General features: G+C 38.8%; 1 long non-coding RNA gene across 1 annotated transcript in view; it reads right to left on the bottom strand.

Annotated features, from left to right (window-relative positions):
• The window catches only part of LOC123380736, a 285,855-nt gene extending 281,253 nt beyond the window's left edge, over positions 1-4,602 (bottom strand). The window contains exon 1 of the long non-coding RNA XR_006586847.1: positions 4,246-4,602. This is a non-coding gene — a long non-coding RNA (uncharacterized LOC123380736). The remainder of the gene's footprint in view (positions 1-4,245) is intronic.
• Between the last annotated feature and the right edge of the window lie 22,118 nt (positions 4,603-26,720).

Genomic DNA, 26,720 nt, shown 5'->3' on the forward strand with positions numbered 1-26,720 from the left:
ACTTAAATCATTCTAGAGAGATGTTTTATATGATCATATTTACTGTCTTTGCCATATTTGTCATAGATTTCCTAAAAAATGAAAATGAGGGGCACTTGGTGGCTCAGTTGTTTGAGAGGCTGACACTTAATTTCAGCCCAGGTTATGGTCCCAAGGTCATGGAAACAAGCCCCGCGTCGGGCTCTGCACTGAGCACTTAGCACTGAGCATGGAGCTTGCTTGAGATTTTCTTCCTCTGTCTCTTTGCCCCTGTCACCTGCTCTATCTCTCTGTAAAATAATAAATAAATAAAATAGTTCAAAGGAAAAAATCATAACGAAAAGGAAAACTCAATGGTACAATCCAGTTTACAACATACCCATTTCTTTTTTTTTTTTTAAGTTTTTTTTTTTTTAACGTTTATTTATTTTTGAGACAGAGAGAGACAGAGCATAAACGGGGGAGGGTCAGAGAGAGGGAGACACAGAATCTGAAACAGGCTCCAGGCTCTGAGCTGTCAGCACAGAGCCCAATGCAGGGCTCGAACCCACGGACCGTGAAATCATGACCTGAGCCGAAGCTGGCCGCTTAACCGACTGAGCCACCCAGGCGCCCCAGAACATACTCATTTCTAATCATGTGTTTTATCAGGACACACATTGCCAACCATTAAAAGATAAACTGAGGGATTTTTCAATTTTCAAGATATATACATCTTTTTTCAAGATATATACATTTCAAGATATATACATCAAGTATATATACATCTGTTGGAATTGGACACTGCCAAACCTGATGTGGGCCAGGTGTCTTCCACCAGCCGGGGCGAGGGGAGAGATTTTTATAGAGAAGAGGTGGAAACAAAGGAAGGAAATTATTTCATTGTCTACAGCTTAAGTAGTTGCCTGACTTGAGAAAGCCTGCTTGGCTTATTGTGAGTGGTTGTGCTTACGTTTCTTTTCCTCTGATTCAAAGGTGCTCTCTCTGGTTTAGGTTCTGGTTTGCTTTCGCAGGGGATTAGAACCACCCCCAATCTAATGGCCTCTTGCTTGCTTACTTTGACAGGTCTCACCCCTTATCTCACATTTAAAAACCGGACTGATAAAAACAGTGGCATTCATGTCTTTTGTCATCAGTGCTCTATGCTCCATCCAAAGCTTCTAAAAACTCAGACCTAAAAGATACACAGCAGTAGTTCTTTATGTAGATTGGGGGAGTGTGTTCAGAAGTGAGCCCTGCCTGATTGCCTATCCTTCCTAGCGCACAACTGAAATGCACATAAAGCAAATCACTAGTCTACCTCTCAAATTTACACCATTTCCATTGGAAAACAAAGTCAAATGAAATAATCTGACTCAGGGGTGTGGTGGTATTTACATTATCTCCATAGAAATTACAGTAAAACTCTGGCCAGGACATGAAGGAAACACATACTCCAGTACCACTGGTTTATCAGAAATGTCCCTGATTCCACTGGGGAAAAAAATCTGCCTAAAATACATGACCAAAAATACGAATTTTATAGTGTCTCTAGTTTGCAAACTCTGTGCAGGCAGGGATTTTGTCCTATTGATCTGTCTTATCTCAAAGATCTTTTGCAATAATGGACCAAAGGGATATAGAATGTCTTAGGGAAGTTTTCTAAATACCCTTTCCCTATCAATTCTTCACATGTTCAAGTGAAAGAATATCTTCACCTTGCAGTGAGTGCCGTAAGGCAAAATTGTGTACTATTAACATTTGTTTCTCTGCATATTGACAGGTATGTACAAGAGTTGAGTAAGTAAATGAATGAAAATGTGCAGATTTCAAGAGCTCTCCCTCATAACTTTTTTTTGGGGGGGGCGTTTTTTTAATATCTGACAAAAGTTTTGTTTCATATAGTCCAAGTTATCAAGGTTTTTATAATTTTTTGTATCATATGCTCACTTCTTCATAACTAAGCTCTTTCACTAAAAATACAAGAAAAACCCTCACGGTTCTGCCACTAATTGGCAATACAATTGTAGGGAAATTGTTTGTTTTGTCCCATCAGCTATAAAATTCTGATTCCTAGAGAGAAGAAAAGTATGTTTGAATATCAGTATGACCACTTCTCTGATAGTTTCTTCTAGCATGTCTTTGTGATGCATTGCCTTTTGGCTCATTTTAGTACGTACAGTAAAAATAAAATATTTGTATAGTAATAACATGGTCTTAGAACGTATTGGAATGCTCTTGCAAACATTCATGTGTCATTTAATACTGACAAACAGCCCTATGAATTACTTAGTATAATACTATTGTTACACCCATTTTGCACGGAAAAGACTGAGGATTAGAAAGATTAGATAGGTTGCTCAACATGAGGGGAGGTGAGCCTTGGCGCCCCAGCTCTAAATTTGGATGCATGTGACTCTTAAAAACAAAGATGATCTTCAGCAAAATCATCAGCAGCTGGTATGAGTATATTTTTCCTACTTGAAATGGTATAGAAAATATTTATATGCTTGTCTTTAGAATTTATAGGATAACCAAATCAGGCTACCTATTTCCTCACCTTTCTGTATTAATTATGATGAAACATACAATGTATACACAATGTGGACATGTAATCTCCAGGTCCAAAAGGAGTATTTAGAGACTTATTTAGTTTTCTTTTTATTTCTCTTTGCATTCCCCCCCCCATTTTAATCTGCTTTTGGAGGGTCAGGCAGGGAGTATGTTGTTTAAGGTAGTAATTTAAGTGACAATGTAATAATAGATGGACCTAACTTCAGAGGCTGGAAAATATTTCCTAGAAAATAGGACTGGAGAAAGATCATTGCTTAGGTCTTTTTAAAAATGTTTTTACCAACTTTCTAAACCAGAGATTTGCCTTATGTGTTTAACATTTTATAAATATTGGTTTTTCAGAGTGGTACTTTAATATTTTACACAATGTCTATAGACTTTAATGTGAGCTGACAAAAAAATCACAAATAACAATATTTAAAAACAATATTCACAAAAGTATGGAACTGTGCTTGTTGTCTTATGCACATAATTGTTATTTTTAGTATTCGTTACCTAAAGGAATAGTTATTACAATTTTTCTCTGATTAATTTTACTGCTTTTGCATTCTTTGACCAACACACAAATGCTTTTTATCACCTATAAGATATACAAGCTTCTTAGAAAGTAGAACAAATTCGAGTGATTGGAGGCAGCTGAAGAAGGGCACAGAAATACTTGTCTGGAAATGATAATATAAATGCCCAATTATAAATATACATATAAATTCTAGACAGTTCAATCTGGACACAGTTCAGAAAGCATTATTTTTCCAGACTAAAGGGTAGTCTTGTGGATTGTTATGTGGTGATTCACTTTCCACATTCCAGTAGGCATTGATGTGCCTTCTGCACTGCCTGACCTCTGGTAACTTCTATTACTGGGCAAAGAGGAAGTAAGGTGATTAATATTCATGAACACTAATGCAAAGCTGGAAAAGCTAAGGAACAGTGCAATGCATTCATCTGTAACATTTCTCAAAGTAAACCATGGCATAAAATGAATTTCTTTAAGCATGAAACTAGACGTCTACTCTAAATAGATCTCTCACTGCATTAGGATACCTTACTGGCGAGATTCATCTGAAGTAAGGTTTACTGCATCAAATCTTATTGCAGAAATTCTTAATTGATGATGGTTTACCTTTTCTGTGAGTAAGTATGTTCCATGAAAACATAGTTTTAATTTTGATACTATTTCTAACATGCTTCTAAAATTCTATGACTCTAATAATTGTATACAGCAGACAGACACTGTTTAAAACTATTTTTGGAATGGTCTTTATATAAAGAATCATGTTCAGTACATCATGACTTTCATCTATATTCTCATAATTTAATATTTTCAAGTTAGATACAGCTGTTAAAATCATGGAACTTATTTGTTTAATGAGTGTCTTCAGGAAATGGTTTTTTTTTTTCATGTTCTGAAATAAGAGAGCAAAAAACTGGAAGGAAAACAAATACTGAAGAACAATTTCTGTTCAAAAATTATTTAAAGTTGCATTACATGAAAACAGAATTATTTCTGAAGGGCAGCAGATGAGAAAAGCAATTAAAGCCAGGAATCTGAAGACAAAAATGACTTGAAAACACAAGTTTTCTCTTATGCTTTTTAAGATGGCTAGCGGGAAGACAGCTGTTAAGAAACACAAAATGCTAATTATAATGTTTAGTTAAGAGGAGTGATTATCAGCAAAAGTAAAAAAAAAGAAAGGAGGGGGTTAGACTTACATTCAATTATCCATTGAGTCGCACAGTGTTGGCATTCAACAGAATCCATTTTATCTTATTCAGAGCAATCAAAGAGGTAAACAAAAAAATTTTCTTCAAGAGCTTGCAAACAAACAGAACCAGAAAACAAACAGTCAGAGCCCATCTGGCTGGAAGAAAGAAAGGTAAGACGCAGAGCCAGAACTTTGGTTTGGGGCGGTATGAGCCAGAACTTTGGGAATTTTTATTAAAAACGCATGAGAAAAAGCCCATTAAGCACATTTTCATTGGGCTAATTATTAACCCTATAGCCATATAATTAAAGACACCCTTTTACTTGGGATGTTAGCCCCAAGAACTAGCATCAGTCCCCCTAAAACTTGAAATAATAGTTTTAGCCTGGTAAAAGCAGAGGAGTTCAAATCTCTCTATCCCCTACAATCTATTTATTTATAGGAATAAAAGAGCCACATTCAAAACGTGACCACATACAGAGTGCACGGATTCATGTTTGGTCCTAATTTCCTTGCAAAAGAAAAGGGGTCCTTGTAACAGCACTCCATCTCACAGGTTTGAAGACTTGAGGGGTTTTGACCCAAAATACATTCATACAAAGACATCACGAATATCAGATACCTGGGAATTTTTCATTCGACTTCTCAGGTAAGCAATCACTCTTGCCATTTTTTTTTCTTTAAAAAAAGAAAAAGCAAAATAGGTTGGTGACATCAAAGGTGCCTCAAATGGCAAACCTAGGTAGCACATGAGCTCTTTTTTTTTACATTCTATTCCTGCAGACATGACCAAATGGCTCCAAGCCTCCAATGCACAGATCTTAAGATAGATATGCAGCCTTATGTGGTGAAGAGGGAAAACTAAGATAGTTTCTATCTAGACACACTAGACATCTAGACACACTAGAATCTCATACTTCTGAAAGCTTAGAAAGAATATTCTACTCTCCACCATGATAATTCAGTCCAGAAATGAGCAAAACCCATCCAATACAAAAAGCTTCTTTGATGCCCAAAGTAAATCATGTATATTGCTTTTTAATTCAACTAACGTATATTGAATTCCTATTGTGTGTCAAGCATTGAACTAGTATGCTATCGTCTACAAAGATTAGTAATGCAGGACCCTTAGTCTTAAGGATTGCATCATATGTGGAAAGCATGGAAATAATGGTAGCCACCATTGATCCAATCCCTAGGTAAGCCCAGCTCCAATAGTCACAGAGCCCTACAGTGTCAGTACCATTATCCCTAAGTTAAAGAGGAATCATCGAAGAACGGAAAGTTAAATAACTTTTGCGAGATCACACAGCACATAGCAGGACAGTATTTCAAACCTAAGCCTTTCTTCCCTATCGCACTTGACACAAAACTTTTGCACTTTACCTGGTGCTAGGTTATTGCACATTGCACAGCTTCCTTCCTTGTAGTTGAAAAACTCCAGGTCCTCTCCCATTTCTACTTGATTATTATGGTGTGTGTAGCTCCTTGGACATTCATTCAACAATGTCTGAGTGCCTGTATGCCTGGGTAATCATTTTGAGTAGCACTAAATGCCCCAGAGCTCTCCATCATTCTTTCTAGCCTCACACATTTTACAGCAAAATAAAAAAAAAATCTTTGTGAGTCCTAGTAATATTTAAACCCTCCCCTAAACATGGTATGCACCACATATGCTCTCTGCAGCTGAAGGACTCTAAAAAGTATTCAGAGAGAAGGGGGTGAGATATGAGGAACTGAGAATGTAAAGACATTGGAATTACTGCTGGAAAGCATAGCATTTTATTCAGGGAATTGTTGCTGTTGCTATGGACATTTTCCGATGCAGCTTTAGGCATTGACAATGACAAATGGTCTACATCGTTAGTTCAGGCTATAGAGCCAGCAGGAAAAGTGTGAATATTAGTCAAAACGTTGACTTAACTGAAGCACTTTAATACCCTCATCAGGTATGGTATGACACATACTATGACATTAATTACTCTCTGGCTTTGTCTAAAGTTTTACCCCACTCTTAAAATTCCTTTGACTTGTGGGTCACAGCATTTGGGATAAAATTAGTCATGACACTCTGGAGCAAGCATATTCATTGACATTCTATTTCATTCCTTAATTATCCACAGGGAAAGACAAAGGAGCAGCCAGTATTAGTATGAAATCTACAACTATAATGTATTTCTTTCACTGATCTAAACAACTAGAAAATATTATTAAGAGAGTTTGCAAAGTATGTCAAAGTTTATCTGCAAAGATCAAACCCCAAAACATTTATTTATCTGTTAATCATAGCACTGAGCACTGTGCCTGGCATTCAATAAGCTTTGTTAAACAAATGAACCTTCTAAATTATTGATCTTCATTGCTCTATAGAAGGATGTTTTTATTTTACTTTCAACTTACTTACAGCAAAACTTAACATAAATCCAATCATCCATCATCTTCATGATGATCCTAAAACATCCTACCATGTTTTCTAATTCTTTCAAGAAATATTATATTTTACTCAAGATCACTTTAGTGTTCGGTGCATTTTATCATATCTTAGTGCTCTAAAAACTATCAGCCAAGTATGGTCTCTGTCACTTAGCCAGAAGGATGAGTATCTCCATGATTACATTATAGATGTATTATCTTAAGAGCTGCTGTAAAATATTACCACAAACTTGGTGGCTTAAAGCAACAGAAATTTATTTCTCACAGTTCTGGAGGCTCAAAGTGCAAAATTAAGTTGTCACCAGGGCTGTGTTCCCTCTACAGCCTCTGAAGGACAATCCATGTCAGGGAGTTAGGACCCACTCTAGTCCAGTAGGACCTCATCTTAAATTGATTACATCTGCAAAAACCTCATTTGACCTTAAAGACATATTTCGACTATAAGGTCACATTCACATGTTGTGATTAGACATCGGGCATTGGACACGAAGAAGGTTAGTGCATTCAGGTTAGTATTGCCACCCTGATGTCAGCAGAGGATTACTTAATTGATTTATCTACTACTAATGAGTTTTTTCATTAATACAAACACTATGTCTGAGCTGAAGAAACTAGATAGAACATTGATCAATAGAATGGTCAATGATAGTCTTTCATGATAGTTCAACTTTATGAAAGGAATGTGTGCAAAGGGTTGATTTGAAATCAATAGGCAGCTTTTATTCCATCATATATAACCACTCAATCACAGCTCTGCAATATGAATAGCTCCAGTAATAAAAACTCTCTACCAATGATTGCAGATAAGCCTATCTCTAACTAACCATTTTCTTTTTTTTCCATGAGGATTTGAAATGCTCTTTTTCGAACTGGTACCCAGTTGTCCCTTCCCAGTGTCTCCTCCTATTTCTCATGCCACCATGTTGCTTCTCGTTCCTCCCAAAGAATCAGATTATCTCATGGGAGAGAAGATTTGAGTTTGTAAAAATAAAGCCATCTCTGCATATGTTCTTTGTGAAAATACCCATTACTTTCTTTACATTTGTAGTTCCCACTGGTTGAGATGCATTTCCTCCAAATAATTAGATGGCTCACCTTCTCATTTCATTATGGTCTCTGCTCACCTATTGGTTCCTCCCAGGGGCTGCCCTGACCACTACCTAAAGTCACCATCCTTCTCCATGAATCCCTAAATTTACCTTGTTTATTTCTTTCCTTCAAATCATTTATCCCAACCCAATGACACAGTTTATTTGTAGCTTTGTTTATTGTCTATATATCCCACTAGAATATAAGCTCTATAAAGGTCATGACTCTGTCTCTATAGTTCACTGTTGTATTGCTTGTACAAACAACAATACTAAAAGCTTGCCCCAGATCAGATGCTTAATAGAAATAGATGTTTGCCGGGGCGCCTGGGTGGCGCAGTCGGTTAAGCGTCTGACTTCAGCCAGGTCACGATCTCGCGGTCCGTGAGTTCGAGCCCCGCATCAGGCTCTGGGCTGATGGCTCGGAGCCTGGAGCCTGTTTCCGATTCTGTGTCTCCCTCTCTCTCTGCCCCTCCCCTGTTCATGCTCTGTCTCTCTCTGTCCCAAAAATAAATAAAAAACGTTGAAAAAAAATTAAAAAAAAAAAATAGAAATAGATGTTTGCTGAATAAGTGAATGATTTGAAGTACATTATATCTCTGCAAAAAAAAAAAAAAAAACAACTTTCCTGTACTATCAATTGACTGATTCTATGCTATCTATATTTTATATACCATGCTATCATATATATATGATATACTATACACATACACATATATATGTACATATATATATGTATATATATATATATATATATATATATACACACACACACACACACTATCAATATCTGATTCTCATGGATTTCCAGGGATGTATACACAAATGGGAAGAAATGCTTTTCTCATGATGAGTTCAAAGCTCTTACAAATATAAAATTACTAATTTATAAATTAGCCAATTATTCATTAAGAATTCTGCTGTCTGGGGATGCCTGGGTCGCTCAGGTAGATGAGAGTCTGACTTTGGCTCAGGTCATGATCTCACAGTTCGGGGGTTTGAGCCCTGCATCGGGCTCTGTGTGGACAGAGCCTGGAGCCTGCTTCCGATTCTGTGTCTTCCTCTCTCTCTGCTCCTTCCCCACTCATGCTCGCTCGCTCACTCTCTCTCTCTCTCAAAAATAAATAAACATTAAAAAATAAAAGAAATAAAATCTTAAAAAAGAATTCTGCTGTTCACTGGTAATTTTTTTTTTTAATTTTATGATACAATTGGACCAAACATATTTTAGATTAACCAGTTGTAATAACTTATGCTAATAATTATATTTTTAATTTTTTAATGTTTTATTTTATTTTTGAGAGAGAGAGAAAGAGTGTGAGTGGGGAGGGGAAGAGAGAGAGGGAGACAGAATCTGAAGCAGGCTCCAGGCTCTGAGCTATCAGCACAGAATCCAACACAGACCTTGAACCGATGGACCATGAGATCATGACCGGAGCCAAAGTTGGATGCTTAACCAACTGAGCCACCCAGGTGCCCATAATAATAATCATATTTTTAAATGACAACCAAGAATATACATTATATAAATAATGGAATTCATGCAAGATATTTTTTCCACAACAGTATTATCTGAATGTGAGTTTTAAGGCATCATTCATCAAACTATTTCTGCTATCCCTAAGTTTGGAGCCAATTGAGAAAAGACACAGGATGTATCAGTTTTCCACTCTCTACTTACACATAACCACAAAATCTTAGTGACCTGCACAAGAAACATTTATCTGTGCTCACAAATCTATGAGTCGGCCCAAAGCTCTGCTTAACGTGGCTGGGCTCACTCATGCATCCAAGGCTAGCTGACTGGTCAGCAGAGTGGAGGCTGACTGGTTTAGGGTGCCCTCAGTTGGGGTAAATTCTTTCCTCCAGCTGACTAGTCTGGGCTTATTTTTTGGCCCAGTAAGGGTTCAAAGAGAATAAAGAGAACAAGATATACTGTCACTTCTACCGCACTCTACTATCCTAGGCAAGTCACAAAACCAGCCCACAGCCAGGGATTAGAGAAATAGACTCCACCTCTTGAGGGGAGGTGAATGCAACGTTACACTGCAAGGCACAGACAGGGCTACAGGCAAAGAGTGAGGTCAATTTTGTAGTCAATCCACCACATGCAGACTACACCTTCTTAGTTGGGCAGATCCACTAAGAGACAGAAGGAAAGACAAAGCTGAGGCTGCTTTTCCCCTCCCCAAATGATGAGGGAGGAACAGAAGGAAAAGAAAAGTGTGTTGCCATCCCTGAAGCCATTCTACAAAATTCCTGATGCCAGGAGAAAAGATGATCTCTCTATCATGTATGTAGGCATGACGTCACCAAAGTGAAATGGAAGAGTAAGGTAAAATCAGAATTTTGTGCAGTAAAAAACAAACAAACAAAAACACGGCTAAATCTTCTAAAACTAATGAATTGTTTTGCCGACTTTTTATCAAGTAAACGGTCTTGTTTGCTTTTGTCTTTCCTTTTTACTTCTCAGAGAGCTACCATACAGTTGCCTTCTTTCATTTGAAAGATTTCACTCTGCGTGTTAATTACTTCAGATCACAGAGTAGACTGTTGTCCATCTAGAAACAGCATGGCTTCTTTTAAATTCTTCAAGGCTGTAGTTATGGAAAGGGAACATCAAATTTGGGATGAATGCCAAGCAAACAAGCCGTTCCTCCTCACAAGTTCCACAAAATACTTTTAACTTGGTGGAATCATTTGGAAGAATCTGTTTCTTACAGATTTGCTTGAAGAAAGCTACTCTCTAATTAACTGTTGCCGTTACTATCATCAATCACAGGTAATATTTCAGGATTTTTTGGTGGGGAAAAGAAGAAAAAATTAAAAACTAAGCAGCATATATTTTAATAGAATACTAGCCCAGTAAAAGCTTGAAACAGAAAAATGAAATTTTATTTTACAATAAAAATATTAACATAGTTATTAACATGTTAAAGACATATAATATAAAATGCTATTTTATATTGTTTTACACTAAAGAGCCAATTTGCCATGTTACAAAGTTTAATTATTGTTAATAATATCTATTTTAATAGTTTTCCAATGATAACTTTTTAATCGTTTTCAAATTTAATAGACCTTATTTTTCAAATTTATTTATTTTGAGAGAGGAGAGAGAGAGAGAGAGAGTACGTGAATGCATGAGTAAGGGAGGGGTACAGAGAGAATCCCAAGCAGGCTCCACACTGCCAGCATGGAGCTCAATATGGGGCTTGGAGTCACAAACCACAAGATTATGACCTGAGCCAAAATCAAGAGTCAGATGTTTAACTAACTGAGCCACCCAGGTGTCCCTCAATTTAATGGAGTTTAAATCCTTGAGAACAGTGGTCTCCAATTCTTTTTTTTTATCACATAGCTAGAATGTAAAAGAATTAAATCCCTCCTTATATGTATGTATTCATATTCTATAAACATATGTATTATATATCTAACAAATTTTGCAAAAAAGGCCTTAATAATGAGCTAAAATAAACATTGGTAGAATTTTCAACACTTTTATTCCAAGCTCCCATGATAATTCTACTGACACCAAAATGAATGAGACCGTGTAGGGAAGCAAAAGGAAGACTGGAGGAAATATTTGTTCAAAAAGTCATGTAAGATCTCAAGCTTCTAAAAGCATCTCTGATCCTCACTTCTCAAAAACGTACAGATCTTCAAACAGAAGAGGTGTCCGCGTCAAGTCTTCTCTTTCATCCCTTCTGTATGGTAGGCTTGAGGAAAAGGTCCTCTGGCAGCTATTGTTGTTGTCTGCTCAGATACTTTCCCAACACATACACTAGATTCTACTCTTCTGATCACAGTGGTAAGTAAGCCCTTGAGATTCCCCCGGCCAGACAGCTTCTCTGTCCTGGGACTGAACACACACGGACAGGTGTGGTGGTAATTACAACATCCCCCCCCCCCCCCCCGATAGCAGCACATTAGAAGTTTCACAGACTTCCCAGGGTCCCTGGATGACTTACTTGGTTGAGCATCTGACTCTTGATTTCAGCTCAGGTCATGATCTCACGGTACACTGGATCGAGCCCTGCGACAGGCCCCGTGTCAGGCTCCACATGGGTCTCCACGCTGACAGCACAAGATGTGTGTGTGCTCTCTCTCTCAAAATAAGTAAATAAACATTTTTTTTTAAAGTTTCACAAACTTCTCTAGGGTGAATATGCAGAATTGTGCTGAGGGCCATCTTCATAAAGCTGGATTATTCACCCCTTTTTTCTATTCCTGAACTATCTTTGTAGCTCTCCAGTTACCCTCTCTTCTTGCTCAGGCTGCTCAGGGGCAGATTTTGTCGTTTTGACCAAAGAAATGTAACTGATATTTGCTCCATCACCTACAGCTGATTTTTTTTAGGTTTATTTATTTATTTTGTGAGAGAGAGAGGGCAGGGGAGGGGCAGAGAGACAGAGAGAGGGAGAGAGAGAGAGTCTCAAGCAGGCTCTGCACCTTCAGCACAGAGTCCAATGGGGGGTTTGAACTCATGAACCATGAGATCATGACCTGAGTGGAAGCCCAACACTGAACCAAGTGAGCTACCCAGGGGCCCCAACTACAGCTGAATTTTCAAGAGCTCGAGTCTCATCCATTCATCCAGTCAATCAGTCTTTCCTTTAACAGATAATTATTGACTACCTTTTATGTGTTAGGTGCCAGGACATAGAATAAAAAGATGCATAAGATACGTTTGCTGTTCTCTGAAAAACAAACTTTAAAACTAGGGAAACAGCTGCATCAGAGGCATGGCTGTGGTGAGTACAAGATGCTAAGAGAGAAGAGGTAGAAAACCCGGGCATGAAAAGGCAGGGGCTGCTTTGAGAAGGGACTGATAAAAATGACAAGCCTTAAATTATTAAGATTTGAGAATGTGAATACTGCCTGGGGCATTTTGAGAAGAGGGGAACCACAGGAGCAAATGCCCAGAGGGAGAAACTACCATAGTTGGTCCTGGTAATGTTATGGCACCAGGGCTATAACACAGGGATGAAGTTAGATACAAAAGAGGTTGGACACTGTCTCCTGTATGTTTGGTTTTTTTTTTTTTTAAGCCTCCTGATCAAATTAGAATGCTTAGCTCATCTGCGATAAATCTGTTAAATGTTCTTCAAATTCCTGCACTATCCCTGCTACTCGGTCATGACTGAATGATTCACCTTGCAACAAGCAACAAGCCGCCAAGAGGGAGGCCAGGTTTATTAGCAGTTGCTAATCTTCTTAAAGCAAATTCAGACACAAACACTGGTTCCATGACCACGGATCTTTTGATCCATATTTAATCAACACAAGGATGTATCAGACCCCTGAAAAGTAATACAGGAAACATGTTGTTGGTGGCAATGTGCCTGGTAAGTTTATGTAGGGTCATAAAATTAAGTTCCATATTAGCAAGATTCTGCTAACCACATAAGTTTTTCTTAATATTGGTATTCTATCTTGTCTAGCTTTACTTTTGGCTTGTCATGCAGCACTGGATCCCAAATATGATTTTTTAAGCCTTTCCTTTCTCTTTTTCCCTTACTGAACACTACAGACTTTAAACACACGCCTTAGATTGACGATCATGAAAGTCCCCCAGCTCAGGTGTTATTCTGGCATTCTGACAGGTGAGTCTTCTGAAGGAAGCAATTATAATACTGACTCCCTCTGGCAAGTTAGGTAGCTGATGCCTAGCATTTTCATGCTCATTTGAGATAGCCAATGTTTTGCTTTTCCAAAGCAGCTGTCTTTTCAAACTTGAAAGCCCTTTGATAACTGAAGTTCTATTGTGAGGTAGGGGGAAGGGGATGAAAAGAGATAAGACCACAAAAAAAAATCAAATCATGGATTTTCACCTCTCCTAACCTTTCATCTTGGGCCTGAGAAACAATTTTATCAAATGGCGTCTGCAGGTATCCTTCTGAGATGAGATTAAGTGCGGATAGGTGCCAGGTAATTATTTTTCCCCACACCTGCTTTCTCTCAGTCTGACTCAGACACCTGCACATGTTTTTGGAAAATGAAAATTAATTCAGAGAAAGGCGCTTCTAAAGACCCTAGTTCCTAATAAAGGATTTTCAACTGCCAGATGAAAAGCCATTTGATTTTCCTTTTGAGATGCTTGATTTCTGGTCCCCCAATGGGGATATAATCCTTCCATCAGGGAACTCCAGTCTCTAAAGAGAACACTGGAGACATGAAAATCCTCATGAAATTATGCCTGAAACACCTTCTTTTCATTAAATGCTGCTGTTTTTCTTCTTTCATCACTTGACCCTTCCAAATGTTTCTTCCTCTTCTAAAGGATACACCAACGAGTACTTGCCTCTGTTATTTCACAGCTTTTCATGAGCATAATAGCTGGCCCTATTCTACCTTTGCAGCTCAGCAAAGCAACACAAGGCTTATCTAAAGGTTAGAGGGAACAAAGTCTACATGACATCTCCCTGTAACCCATCAGGACACATACCATCTGCTCCTGATGAGTATCCCCCTAAGGCTGCTACTGACTCTATAGCTATCAGCAAATTTTCCATCACACATAAATAAACATCTACAGAACTGGTGGAGAAATTCTTCTTCTCCCCCCCGGCAAAAAAAAATCTTAACTTTGGGCATGAGGCACCACCAGACTGAATGTCACAAGGGCATGGGACTGGACACCAGGGATGATGATATGACTGAGAGCTTCTAATGAAAAGAGGTTGCCTGTTCATGAGGACAAGGAAAGGCCCAACTGGTCCACCAGCATCAGTGGAGAGAGTATTATTTGTTGAGTTCCATTTTGAATTTTCAGTAACCTGCATCCTAGACATGGTTTTTGTCAATCAGTAATTTTTGTAATGGAAGTTGCCAAGGGGCCAAGGTGGCAATGCCTACCCACAGCCGTATCAAAGACACTAGTTCCAGAACAGATTTCTTCAGCATTTGTTGGGCTAAAAGAAGATGTTGGAGAGAGAAAGTCCACATCAGCCCCTATCCTTAACCTTGGTCTTTAGTTTCCTTTTTCCTCTGCTAATATTCTCAATCTACTAGTTTGCACCGCATTACTCTCCTATTTTCTAGAAGGAATCTACTGGATTCAACTCTAAGGAAAAGAGAGAAGAGATATAGGGCCTGTCTTCAGGTTGCATAGAGTCTAATGGAGAGTCAGGTTGACAAAGAAGGTACGGAATACCAAGGGAGAGAATCTTAACTTACAGGGTGAACTTTTTTTTACTATGAGTGGGTTTTCACCACACAACGAATCATATCCTTCTTAAGAACAGAACCATAGCTATGGCCTCTTTGTGTTGCCCATGACAACTGACACAGTGACTTGTGTCTAGTGAGTAATCAACATTTGATTTTGAAACAGAATGGCATTACATGTAGTTTTTAAGAATTATTGTAAATACTTAGGAACACACCTGTTTCTCCTGTCAATTCAAAGACTAAATAGATTGAAGCAAAAGTACTTCCACTGTAAACAAATCAATAAATATGAAAGTGTGTCTTAGAGTCACATGAAATGACTTATAGATTAGCGCTACACTTGTGCCCAATACGCTGACAGCAAATACTAATCTCTTCAACTCAGCGGGTTGAAAAGTCCTCAGAGTCTTGGTGCATAGCTAATATGTGCATGGCTGCCTTGGAAAGATCCTGGAGATTGGAGTAGTCAAGACCTATTGACAGGCAGCTATTGATAAAATTATCTGAGAAGTCCAGGACAACAACTGGGGATATTTTTAAAGTCAGGGTCATGGGAACCATTCGCCAGGCAGAGTACCACTGAGCACCACCAAAGGTGGGTGGTTATGGAGGACTCCCAGCTGCTGTGATATGAGAAAGATGCCCCCGAGAAGAGTTTCAAAAAGTGTGGGTAGGGTGATGGAGCCCTCCAGGCAGTACAAGCGGGAATTCAGAAGACCAGAGTTACAGATTTGCACCTGAGAACAAAATCTAGGCCCCCTTTCCCAGGTAACCTGAGAGAGTCAGAAGAGATACCCTGACACAGAGCCTTCCCCCCCATCAGAAGAGGGAGGCCTGAGGTCAGAACAGACACAGTGTCACCACTCCCACTCCCCCTGTGAGCACAGACCTTGACGCTGATCTGTTCCTTTGTGCAAAGGCAGAGAAAAATCACCAACAGTCTGCACTGTTTACTGCAAAGGGTTTACTTTGAGATGAGGGAGTGAGCTAATCGACAGAAGCAGAAGGGAGAAGCCAAGCAAGACAACAAGGTCAAGAGGAGCTGGAATGGGAGGCTTCCCAGACTGTGGCAGATGGGAGAAGCTGCCAGAAACACAAAACACACTTCACGAGTTGCAGAGGCACCAGGTGGAAGCAGAGCAATTTTCCTTTCCTGACGCCCTGTGGGAGTTTGAGAGAAAAAACTCTCCTGTGTTTCCCCTCTACTCTAATATGACTTCCTACTTCTGCTCTTCAAATGTGTAGGGGTTTTCTCACACCAAGAATTCTTCAACTCTTCAGCAGACACCAACTGGGTGTCCGATAAACGTAACTCAATCCTAACACTACCTACCTGGAGTTAGCATAGAACCCACAGGTTAAAGGCTCAGTCCTATAGGACTTCCCCCACCCCCAAGCCCCCACTTCAACACTAATTGCAAGTCCAGGTTGTCACCTGTGCTTCGGACCAAACTGTTATAAATCAGAGATTGCCACAACCTCCTCCTTAGGTTTGATGATTTGCTAGAATGGCTCACGGAACTTAGTTCAGTTGCTACTGCCAATGTATTACCCAAGGATGTAACTCACGAACAGTGAGGTGGAAGGCACGCATTGGGGAAGGTATAGGGAAGGGGTTTGGAAGTTTGGGGCTTCCCCACCCCCTCTGGGTGTGCCACCTGCCTAGCACATCAATATGTTCATCATGCTGGAAGCTGTCTGAGCCCCATATTTTAGGAATTTCTATAGAGGCTTCATTACATAGGCACAATTGATTAAATTCATCAACTATCAGTGATTGGACTCAATCTCCCCTCTTCCCTCCCTGAAATTTGGAGGCTGAAAGTTCCAACTACCTAATTACCTGTTTGCTTCCCAGGGCAGCCAGCCCCCATCTTTAGGGAGTTTCCAAAAGTCATCTTATTTACAGAAGATGTGTGGTTGACAGGGCTTGGTTACGTATAACAAAAGATACCTTTATCTCTCTTATCACTTGGCAAATTCTAAGAGTTTGGGGAACTGTGTCCCAGGACTGGAAGAAGTGATCAAATATGTATTTTTAAAAATTTTTTTTCAATATTTATTTTTGAGACAGAGAAAGACAGAGCATAAACAGGGGAGGGTCAGAGAGAGGGAGACACAGAATCTGAAGCAGGTTCCAGGCTCCAAGCTGTCAGCACAGAGCCCGACGCGGGGCCTGAACTCACAGACTGTGAGATCGTGACCTGAGCGGAAGTTGGATGCTTAACCGACTGAGCCACCCAGGCGCCCCTCAAATATGTATTTCTTATTATAAATCATAATATCACAGGATCAGAGTCTAAGATGTCTCCCAATGACCCGCCTCCTCGTATTCATGCCCTTGACTTATCTCCTGTTCTTGACTGTGAATGGGATTTGTGACTTCCTTCCAACCAATGGAATAATACAAAGGTAATGGATGTCACTTCCACGATTCAGTGACATAAAACTATGATCTCTGTCTTCTAGCAGACTCTCTCTATTGCCTTCTTTGCTTACATGGTTTAGTGAAGCAAGAGGTCGTGTTGGAAAGGACACAAGGCAACAAATTGGTGGCCAAAGGCAACAAAAAGCAAGGAATTAAAGCCCTTGTGCAACAACCTGAAGCAACAAATCTTACCAATTACCAGGTAAGCATGGAAGAAGTTCTTTCCCCTGTGAACTCTTAAGATGAGGCCCAAGTTATGGCTGACATCTTGACTATAGCCCTGCAGGAGACCCAGAAGCAGAGGACCCAGTAAGCTATGCCAGGACCCCCAACCTACAGACAATGAGATAATAAATGTGTGTTGTTTTAGGCTTCTTAACTTTTTTTTAATTTGTTATACAGCAACGGATGATTAATAGAATCTCCACAGCTTGGTAGGTGTCCACAGCCTACAATCTATGAGAGGTACCCATACTGGATTGGTCAGAAAATTATCTGGCTATGACTGTCTCTAAGGGGGATCCCTTGAGACTCAGGAAATAGTGTGGTAATTAATATTATGTGTCAATTTGACAGGGTCACAGGGTTCCTGGCTACTTAGATAAATACTATTTTGGGGTTTGTCTGTGAAGGTGTTTTTGGATGAAATTAATATTTGAGTCATTCAATAAAGCAGACTGTCCTCGCCAATGTGGATAGGCTTCTCCAATCCATTGAAGACCTGAATAGAATAAAAGAGAAAGAATTCGTTCTCTCTGCCTGTCTCTGAACTAGTACATCAGTCTTGCCCTGCTTTGGGACTCAGACTTAGAATGAACGTACACCATCAGCTCCCCCATCGGTGTATTAACAGCAGATCTTGGACTTCTCAGGCTTTATAATCACAAGAGCCAATTCCTTGTAGTAAATCTCTTTATATGTCTATATACATGCAATCTTTCAAATGTCCTTCCTCCTACAAAGAAAACTGCCTTTCTCATTTGTCCTTCACCCAAAGCCACACCCTCAAGAGAATTTCTACCTCTAAGTAATTATATTTTTCATCTGGGAAGGGAGTAACATTAGAGAGAAGAATTTCACTGAAGTTCACTCCAGGTCAAAGGTACCCTTTAGAGCTCATGAAACATTATAAAAGACTTGATTCCTTTAGGTGAGGGCCAGAAGGGATACAGTTAGCAAAGCTGAGAGCCTTGCTCTGTCCTTCATCACACCCATCTCCGGAGCCCCACACTCACACCGTACTACATTTATTTTGGTCCCTCTATTTTGTTTCAGTTTCCAAACAAACCAATAAACGATAGATGCGTATTTTTATACTAGCTGTAGATGTGGCATACATTTTAATTCTACTAAATAGTATTTCCTTTTTTTGGGACAAAAGTCGTGGTAAGGGTTTGAGACATTTATTTCAGATATTGAAATAAACCTACATCATCAGAAGCTGAGAAGAATCTAAAAATGCCAGTTTAAATACCACATCCTCTGAAGTATATACCCCGAGACCTATTTTTTTCCAGGGTCTTAAAAATGCTTTACTAACATTAACTTTACGCAGCCTGACATCACCTCTACTAATATTATCATATCCCCATTTGAAAGATATAGAAAGAGTCACACAGAAAACTATAACAGGGAGGGAACCCAAGGTCGCAGGCTTCTGTGCCCGGAATATAAAATCTGTAAGAGTCAGGCTTTGGGGATGTTTTCTCTTTCCCAATTGACAAGAACTAGTCATGCAAGTGACAGCTTAGGAACACTATCATTTGCAAGTATCCCTTCCCTGCCTTTTCCAAGTCTTTTGCATAGCCATTTGCATAGAGGGCCATGAATTATACATCAGTAGAATCTCTTTGTATCCTTCATGCACCTACACTTCACATAGTTGTGCGATCTTGAATTCATCATTTTGATTTTTCCATCCGCGCTCTCCTTAATTTCCGGTGAACACTGTTCCTGCTGTCAACACACTACCCCTTGCAACAGCTCTAAGAGGTTAGAGGGCGAGAAAATCCTGCCTTTTCCCTGCTCATGTTTTATCTTCCAAATTAAAGAGCGCTCTCTGACTTCTGGCCATGGCTGAAGAAAGAGGTCAGCAGATCCTCTCCCAAAGAGCAACTATAAAGCTGAGAAAAATTAACAAAATAATCATTTCAGTGTGGTAGAAATTGACCAAAGATGTGTAGCCATCTGAAAAGAGTTTTTGCTTGAGGAACTGCTGAACTTCAGGTGAGTTAGTGGGGTTCTCCGGCACTCATACCTACAGCTCCCCATCAAACCCGCGGGTAGTCAGCATGGAGTATCTGCCACAGCAGACTGAGCCTCGAGGACCAGGAGCTTTGCTGCACTGGTCAGTAGGGGCTCGCTCAACTTAGAGTGGCGGAAGACGCCTATGCCCAGGGTGCTTGTCAGCAAAAGTTACAATCTTGACAGTGGGTAAGCAAACAGGACCACTGACTCCATTACCTTGCTGTTTTAGATATAGTTGGGGCAAGTCTACACCTAGATAAAGCAGCCTACACAGTGGAGACCAAAGAGGTACCAAGTTATCCACAAATTTCTGGCTTACCCTAAAGTTACACAAATGTACAGAGGAAACAGAAAAGAACCTGAGGAAAAGTAAAAGCTGGGCATGCTTGAAAACGGACTGAACTTTTAATGTGCTCCCGTGCCCACAGGTAACTGCACTGGCAGAGGACAGAAGCCTTACTGTCTTGAGGTACTTGAACACACCCCTATCTAATCACTGGCTGACAACCAGCTATGCAGACATTTGGCAACCTTTAGGAAATCAGACTTAAAAATAAATAAAACAACTTGGCAGAAATCAGCAAAGATACAGTTGACTTAAACAACATAACTGACATATATAGAACACTTAACGCAATGACTACAAATGCATTTTTTTTCAAATGCCACATTGAACATTCTCCAGAATATACCATATACCAGCCCACGAAACAATAAATTTCAAAGAATTAAAATCATATAAAATATGTTTTCCAAAAACAAGAGAATTAAATTAGAAATCAACAACAGAATGAACTAAGAACTCACCAAATGTTTGGAATATAACGTATAACAGCACTCTTCTGGAAAACACATGGGTCAAAAAAATTGCAAAGAAATTAGAAAATATTTTAAACTAAATTAAAATGAAAACACAATATAAAATTTATGAAATGAAGTTAAAGCAGTGATTAAAGGGAAATTTATAGCTTTAAAAGCCTACTCAAGAAAATAAGGAAGGTCTTAAATCAATAATATAAGACTCTATCTTAAGAAACTAGGAAAACAAGGGGTGCCTGGGTGGCTCGGTTGGTTAAGTTTCCAACTCCTGATTTTGGCTCAGGTCATAATCTCACAGGTTCATGAGATAGAGCCCTATGTCAGACTCCATGCTGACAGTGTAGAGCCTGTTTGGGATTCTCTCTCCCCCTCTCTCTCTGCCCCTTCCTCACTCACATGAATGCATGTGCACATGCTCTCTCTCTCTCAAACTAAATAAACTTAAAAAAAAAAAAAAGAAACTAGGAAAACAAAAGCAAGCTAACCCCAAAGCAAGAAGAGAGAAAATAAGAGAAATCAATGAAATGAAACCAGAAATTGAACAGAGACAAATGAATGAAACTAAAGATTGATTCTATAAAAAGATAAAATAAAATTGATGAAACCTTAGTTTAAATAAACTGATGAAGAAACATAGAGATGAAATGCAAATTTCTAAAACCAGGTATGATATAGGGGACATCACTATTGACCCTACAGAAATTATGAGGATTTATGGAAATATTAGGAACAACGTTAGGCAAACAAGTGGAGAATATAGAGGAAATGCAAAAATTCATAAAAACAAAATGCAAATTACCAAAATGAACTCAAGAAGAAACAGAATATGTGAGTAGAGTTAACAAGTAAAGATATTAAGTTAGTAACTGAAAATTTTCCCACAAAGGAAAATCCAGGCCCAGGTGGCTTCACTAGTAAATTCTATCAAATATGTAAATAACAAATAATAACAATACCTCACAAACCCTTTCAGAAAGCAAAGGAAGAAGGAATCTTTTCACATTTAATATATGAGGCTAGTCTTATCCTGATAGGAAAGCTGGATAAAACATAACAAATAAACCATGAATGAATATTACTCACACTTATACAAATACCCTTAATAAAATATTAGCACATATTATCCAATAACACACAAAAAGGGTCATATACCATGACCTAGTTGGGCTTATCCCATAAACACAAAATGGTTTTGTGAAAATCAACTAATACATTACACAAAGGACAAAATACATAAAGGACAAAAGCAACAATCATTTCACTAGATGCAGAAAACTCACTTTTAAAAATCTAATGCACATTGATGAAAAAAAAACCTGTCAAAAATCAGGAATAGGAGGGAACTTGTTTTACCTGATAAAGATTACCTGGTAAAACCCACAGGTAACTTTATGCTAAATTGTAAGAGCCTGAATGCTTGTCCAAGGCAATAATAAGGTAATGATGCCTTCTTGTTATTCCTATTTCACATTATACTGGAATGTATAACCATTATGATAAGAAAAAAAATTAAAGTCATCTAGATTGAAAAGAAAGATGTAAAACAGGTTTTATGCACATATAACATAATCCTAATGTAGAAAACACCGAGGAATCCACAAAAGCCTATTAGAACTAATAAATGAGTTTAGTAAGTTCACAAGATACAAGATAAACCTACTAAAATATTGTATTTCTATACACTAGCATCTCAAACATCCAAAACTAATTCAAGAAAACAATTTTATTCACAGTAGGATCAAAAATAATAAAATATTTAAATAAATTTAACAAAATGATCGTAGGATTGGTACACTGAAAAGCACAAAACTTTGCTGAGAGCATTAAGGAAACTCTCAAGGAAAGAGAAGACATTGCATGTTTATGGATTGGAAGACTCATACTATCAGTATATATCAATTCAGTATCAATTCTCTTCAAATTGATCTCTAAATTCAACACAACCCCTATCAAAATCCAAGAACCCTTTTTTAGAGGAATTGACAACTAGATCCAACAATTTAAATGAAAATTCAAAGGATCTAGAATAGACAAAACAGTTTTTTAAAAAGTAGAACAAAATGCAGACCTTTATTTGGTTTCAATCTTACTATACTCTTACAGTAATCCAGACAATGTCATATTGGTGTAAGAAGAGGCATAGATAACAGAATGGATAGTCACTTCATGTTCATGGTGGTCAGTTTATATTTAACAAATGTATCAAGATAATGCAATGGGGGAGACATTAGTTTTTTCAACAAATGGTGTTGAGACAATTGGATATCCACAAATACTTAACTTAGTCCTTCACTCATACATACACAAAATAATAATAACTTAAAATGGATCACAGATTTAAACGTATGAGTGAAACTACACAAGTTCTGGAAGAAAACAGAACGTCTTTGTGACCTTGAATTAAGCAAAGATACAGAAACTACACAAGTTCTAGAAGAAAACAAAGAATCTTTGTGACCTTGAGTTAAGCAAAGATACAGAACTAAAAGCATACCTAGAAAAGAAAAAGTAATAGACAACATTAAAAAAAAAAATACAAGCCACAGATTGGAAGAAAATGTTTGCAAATCATATATTGATTGATGAAAGACTTATATTCAGAGTACATAAATAACAAAATAATAACCAAACAAACCACCAGATTTTAAAAAATGAGCCAAAGATTTGAATAATCACTTCACAAAGAAGTTACATAAGTGGTTGATAAGCATATAAAAAGACGCTCACAGGGGCGCCTGGGTGGCTCAGTCAGGCTTCCGACTTCAGCTCAGGTCATGATCTCGCAGTCCGTGAGTTTGAGCCCCGCGCGTCAGGCTCTGGGCTGATGGCTCAGAGCCTGGAGCCTGTTTCGGATTCTGTGTCTCCCTCTCTCTCTGCCCCTCCCCCGTTCATGCTCTGTCTCTCTCTGTCCCAAAAATAAATAAACGTTGAAAAAAAATTTTTTTTAAAAATAAACATTAAAAAAATAATATAAAATTACCTTTTTTTTCCCTAAATTAGATTGTCATAATAGCAACAGAAGTTAGTTTTTGTTGTTAGTTAAATTCCAGAGTAACTGTTCATCTCAAAATAATCTTTGGCAAGTTTGCTTATATAATCAGAAATAGCTCTGTGTGCTGGAAAAAAAAAAAAAAAAAAAGATGTTGCTTTCTTTCCTCCCAGGTGGAAAGATCAGGCCAGTTAAACTGTGCCAACACTAACTTGGAATTTGAAGACGTCCACAGATTTTTCTTATCCAGTTAGAAAGCCAATGTTTCACTATAAAAGAGTTGAAAAGTTACCAAAACACTGTCCCAAGTCGTCGTTAATAATTTTTTAATACTAAGCTCATGAAGCTAGGAGACTGGACAATTACAAAAATTCAGAGAATGATTATACAGCAGGCTGAATCCAGAAATTAAGTTTACATTTAAAAATAAACTACATACAACAGACCCACCACAAAAAAATACTTTTAAGACAAGAGGAGATCAAAAGTGAGATCTTGAAAAGACTGAAATGAGATGTAAACATTAAATGTTTTGCTGAGGAGAAATTAAGCACAGCTTAAGGCTCTAGGGAGTTGGACAGTACTCTGCGAATTCGTGTCAGTCTGGGAATGAAGCACTGAGACAGGCCACAACATGGATGAATCTTGAAAACATCTGGAAAAGTGAAAGAAGTCAGTCGCAAAATACCACATGTTGTATGATTCCGTTTGTATGAAATATCCAAAAGAAGAAAAGTATATTAGTATATTAGTGATGGTCTAGGGCTTGGGGGTTTGGTAGCAAATGAGGAATGAACACTCAAGGAAACAGGGTTTCTGAGGTGATTGAAATGTTCTAAAATGGATTGCGACAATGATTACGCAATCGTGTCAATATATTAAAAACCATTGAATGGTATGATTGAAATAGGTGGGTTGTATGGTGCATGGATTATATCTCAAAAAACCCGTTGAGGGGCGCCTGGGTGGCTCAGTGGGTTGAGCGCCTGACTTGGGCTCAGGTCATGATCTCACGGCTTGTGAGTTCAAGCCCCGCGTCGGGCTCTGTGCTGACAGCCCAGAGCCTGGAGCCTGCTTCGGATTCTGTGTCTCCCTCTCTCCCTGCCCCTAACGCACTCTCATTCTGTCTCTGTCTCTCTCAAAAAATAAAATAAAAACATTAAAAAAAAAACGGTGAAAATGACTCTGAATTTCAGTCCATTCTCATATACATATGACTAATATTGTAAGGCCGTATGTTCCAAATATGGCTGATTATATGGGAATACAGGGATAAAAGTTGCAATCTCTGCTCCAACATGTTCAATACAACAGGAGAGACAAAGTAAAACATCATACCCAACGGCGTGAAATGGGTTTTCCTTCAGCAAGCACAGAATGTTACAGGAGCACAGGAATCCCATACACCCAATCTCTCAAGCCTGGAGTTGAGAGGTGAGGGAAGGCTTCCCAAAAGGGAAAACACCTAAGCTGAATCTCAGAGCACACTGAGATGAGAGACAAGAAAAGAGCTTGCCAAAGAGTTGGAGGAGGAGGTGGAAGACAGTGAGATATAAAACCGAGGGCTACATATGCCTGAGAACTGTGTTCAGAGGTGGGAAGAGTGACAGGTAGGCAGGGTGAGATGGAGTTGAGCACTATAGACATATATCGTGTATGCCAGCACACTAAGGACTTGCATCAGTGGGCAACAAAAAGTCCCCATTGGTATGGATTTGGGGGAAGATAGAGAAGATCAGATCTGTATTTTAGAATGCCATTTTGGCTGCAAAATCTAGGGATTCAATTAGATGAAGTCAATTAGGAGACATCATTTGCTATAATCCAACTAAAATGATGATAATGGAGACAAAGGGGAAAGGATGCATTTGGAAGATATTTGTAAGATAGAACTGATGTGATATGGCAGGGGATGACACAGCTATCAAGGATGAGAAGGAATCAGGATGGTTCTCAAGCTTCTGTGTTTAGAAACGGTATTTGCCAATGGCACCCAGGCATCATGATTATGGACTAAGAAGAATGGGGAATGAGAAGTTTAGTGAGGGACTTATTGTGCTTAAGGTGTCAAAGCAGGCATGTCCAAAGTCAGATGGATATAAGGAAATGGAGATCAGGAGAAAGATCTTTCCAGAGAAAAAATAAGACAGTTGGCATGATATATGGACACTGAACTTACTGAAGTGGAAAAACATCCACAGAGATGTTACACTGGGGTGCTTGGGTTACTCGGTAGAGCGTTTGACTCTTGATTTCTGTTCTGGTCATGATCTCATGGTTCATGGGATCGAGCCTCGCATGAGACTCTGTGCTGACAGTGTTGAGCCTGCTTGGGACCCTCTTTCTTCTTCTCTTTCTGTCCCTCCCCTGCTCACACGTGCACATGCATGCACTCTCTCTCTCTCTCTCTCAAAACAAAAATTTTTTTCAAAAAGGGTATACCAAGAAGGCAGAGAACAAAACCTATGAAAAGCCAGATTTAATGCCTAACAATTCAGCTTTTTCACTCATTATCTGTGTACTAGGAACAAGATAATGCTCTGAACTTCAGGATACTTGTCTCTTCAATGAGAGAAAGAAAGGAAGAAGGAAAGCGGAAAGAAAGAAAGAAAGAAAGAAAGAAAGAAAGAAAGAAAGAAAGAAAGAAGGAAGGAAGGAAGGAAGGAAGGAAGGAAGGAAGGAAGGAAAGAGAAGTAAACTCTAACTTTTGCTATAGTGCCTAACACATAAATGCTAATTCATTTCTCCATTCCCCTTATGTAAGGAATATTCATTCATTCAGTTAATACTTTTGAGCACTTACAATGTGTCAGCAGTGCTCTGGGTGCTGGAAATGTGTTGTTCTGAATAGCCCTGTATTACATTCTTAGATGAGTAAATGCTTCCCTTTCCATGTGGCTCTTGTGGAGTTGTTTCTCATGCTCCCTATAGCCACAGTGACGGGAAAGTGACTTAGGTGGGCTTTTGCTAGTCAATAGTGATTGACCTGGGGTAGTGGATGAGATATCCAGGTAGGGCCAGTAAAATCCTAGAATCACTAGATCCTTAGGAAAAATAATCCTGTTTTTATTGGATTTTCAAAGCTGGGGCTACTAGTTAATACCCTGGCTACCTGGAAGAAGGCCACCTGATTTGTGAGAGAAGTAACCCAAGCCCAGAGATGCATAGAGAGAGTATTAGTGATGTCATTTGAGCCAGTGGAGCCAACTATCACTGAAGTGTGATCCTAGCTGGATTTCCTGGTTAGATGAGGCCCCCTAAATGTTTTTGCTTGAGGTGGTTTCATTAGACTACACCACTTGCAA

This window comes from Felis catus, chromosome D2, assembly GCF_018350175.1.
Source record: "Felis catus isolate Fca126 chromosome D2, F.catus_Fca126_mat1.0, whole genome shotgun sequence".
Lineage (NCBI taxonomy): Eukaryota > Metazoa > Chordata > Mammalia > Carnivora > Felidae > Felis > Felis catus.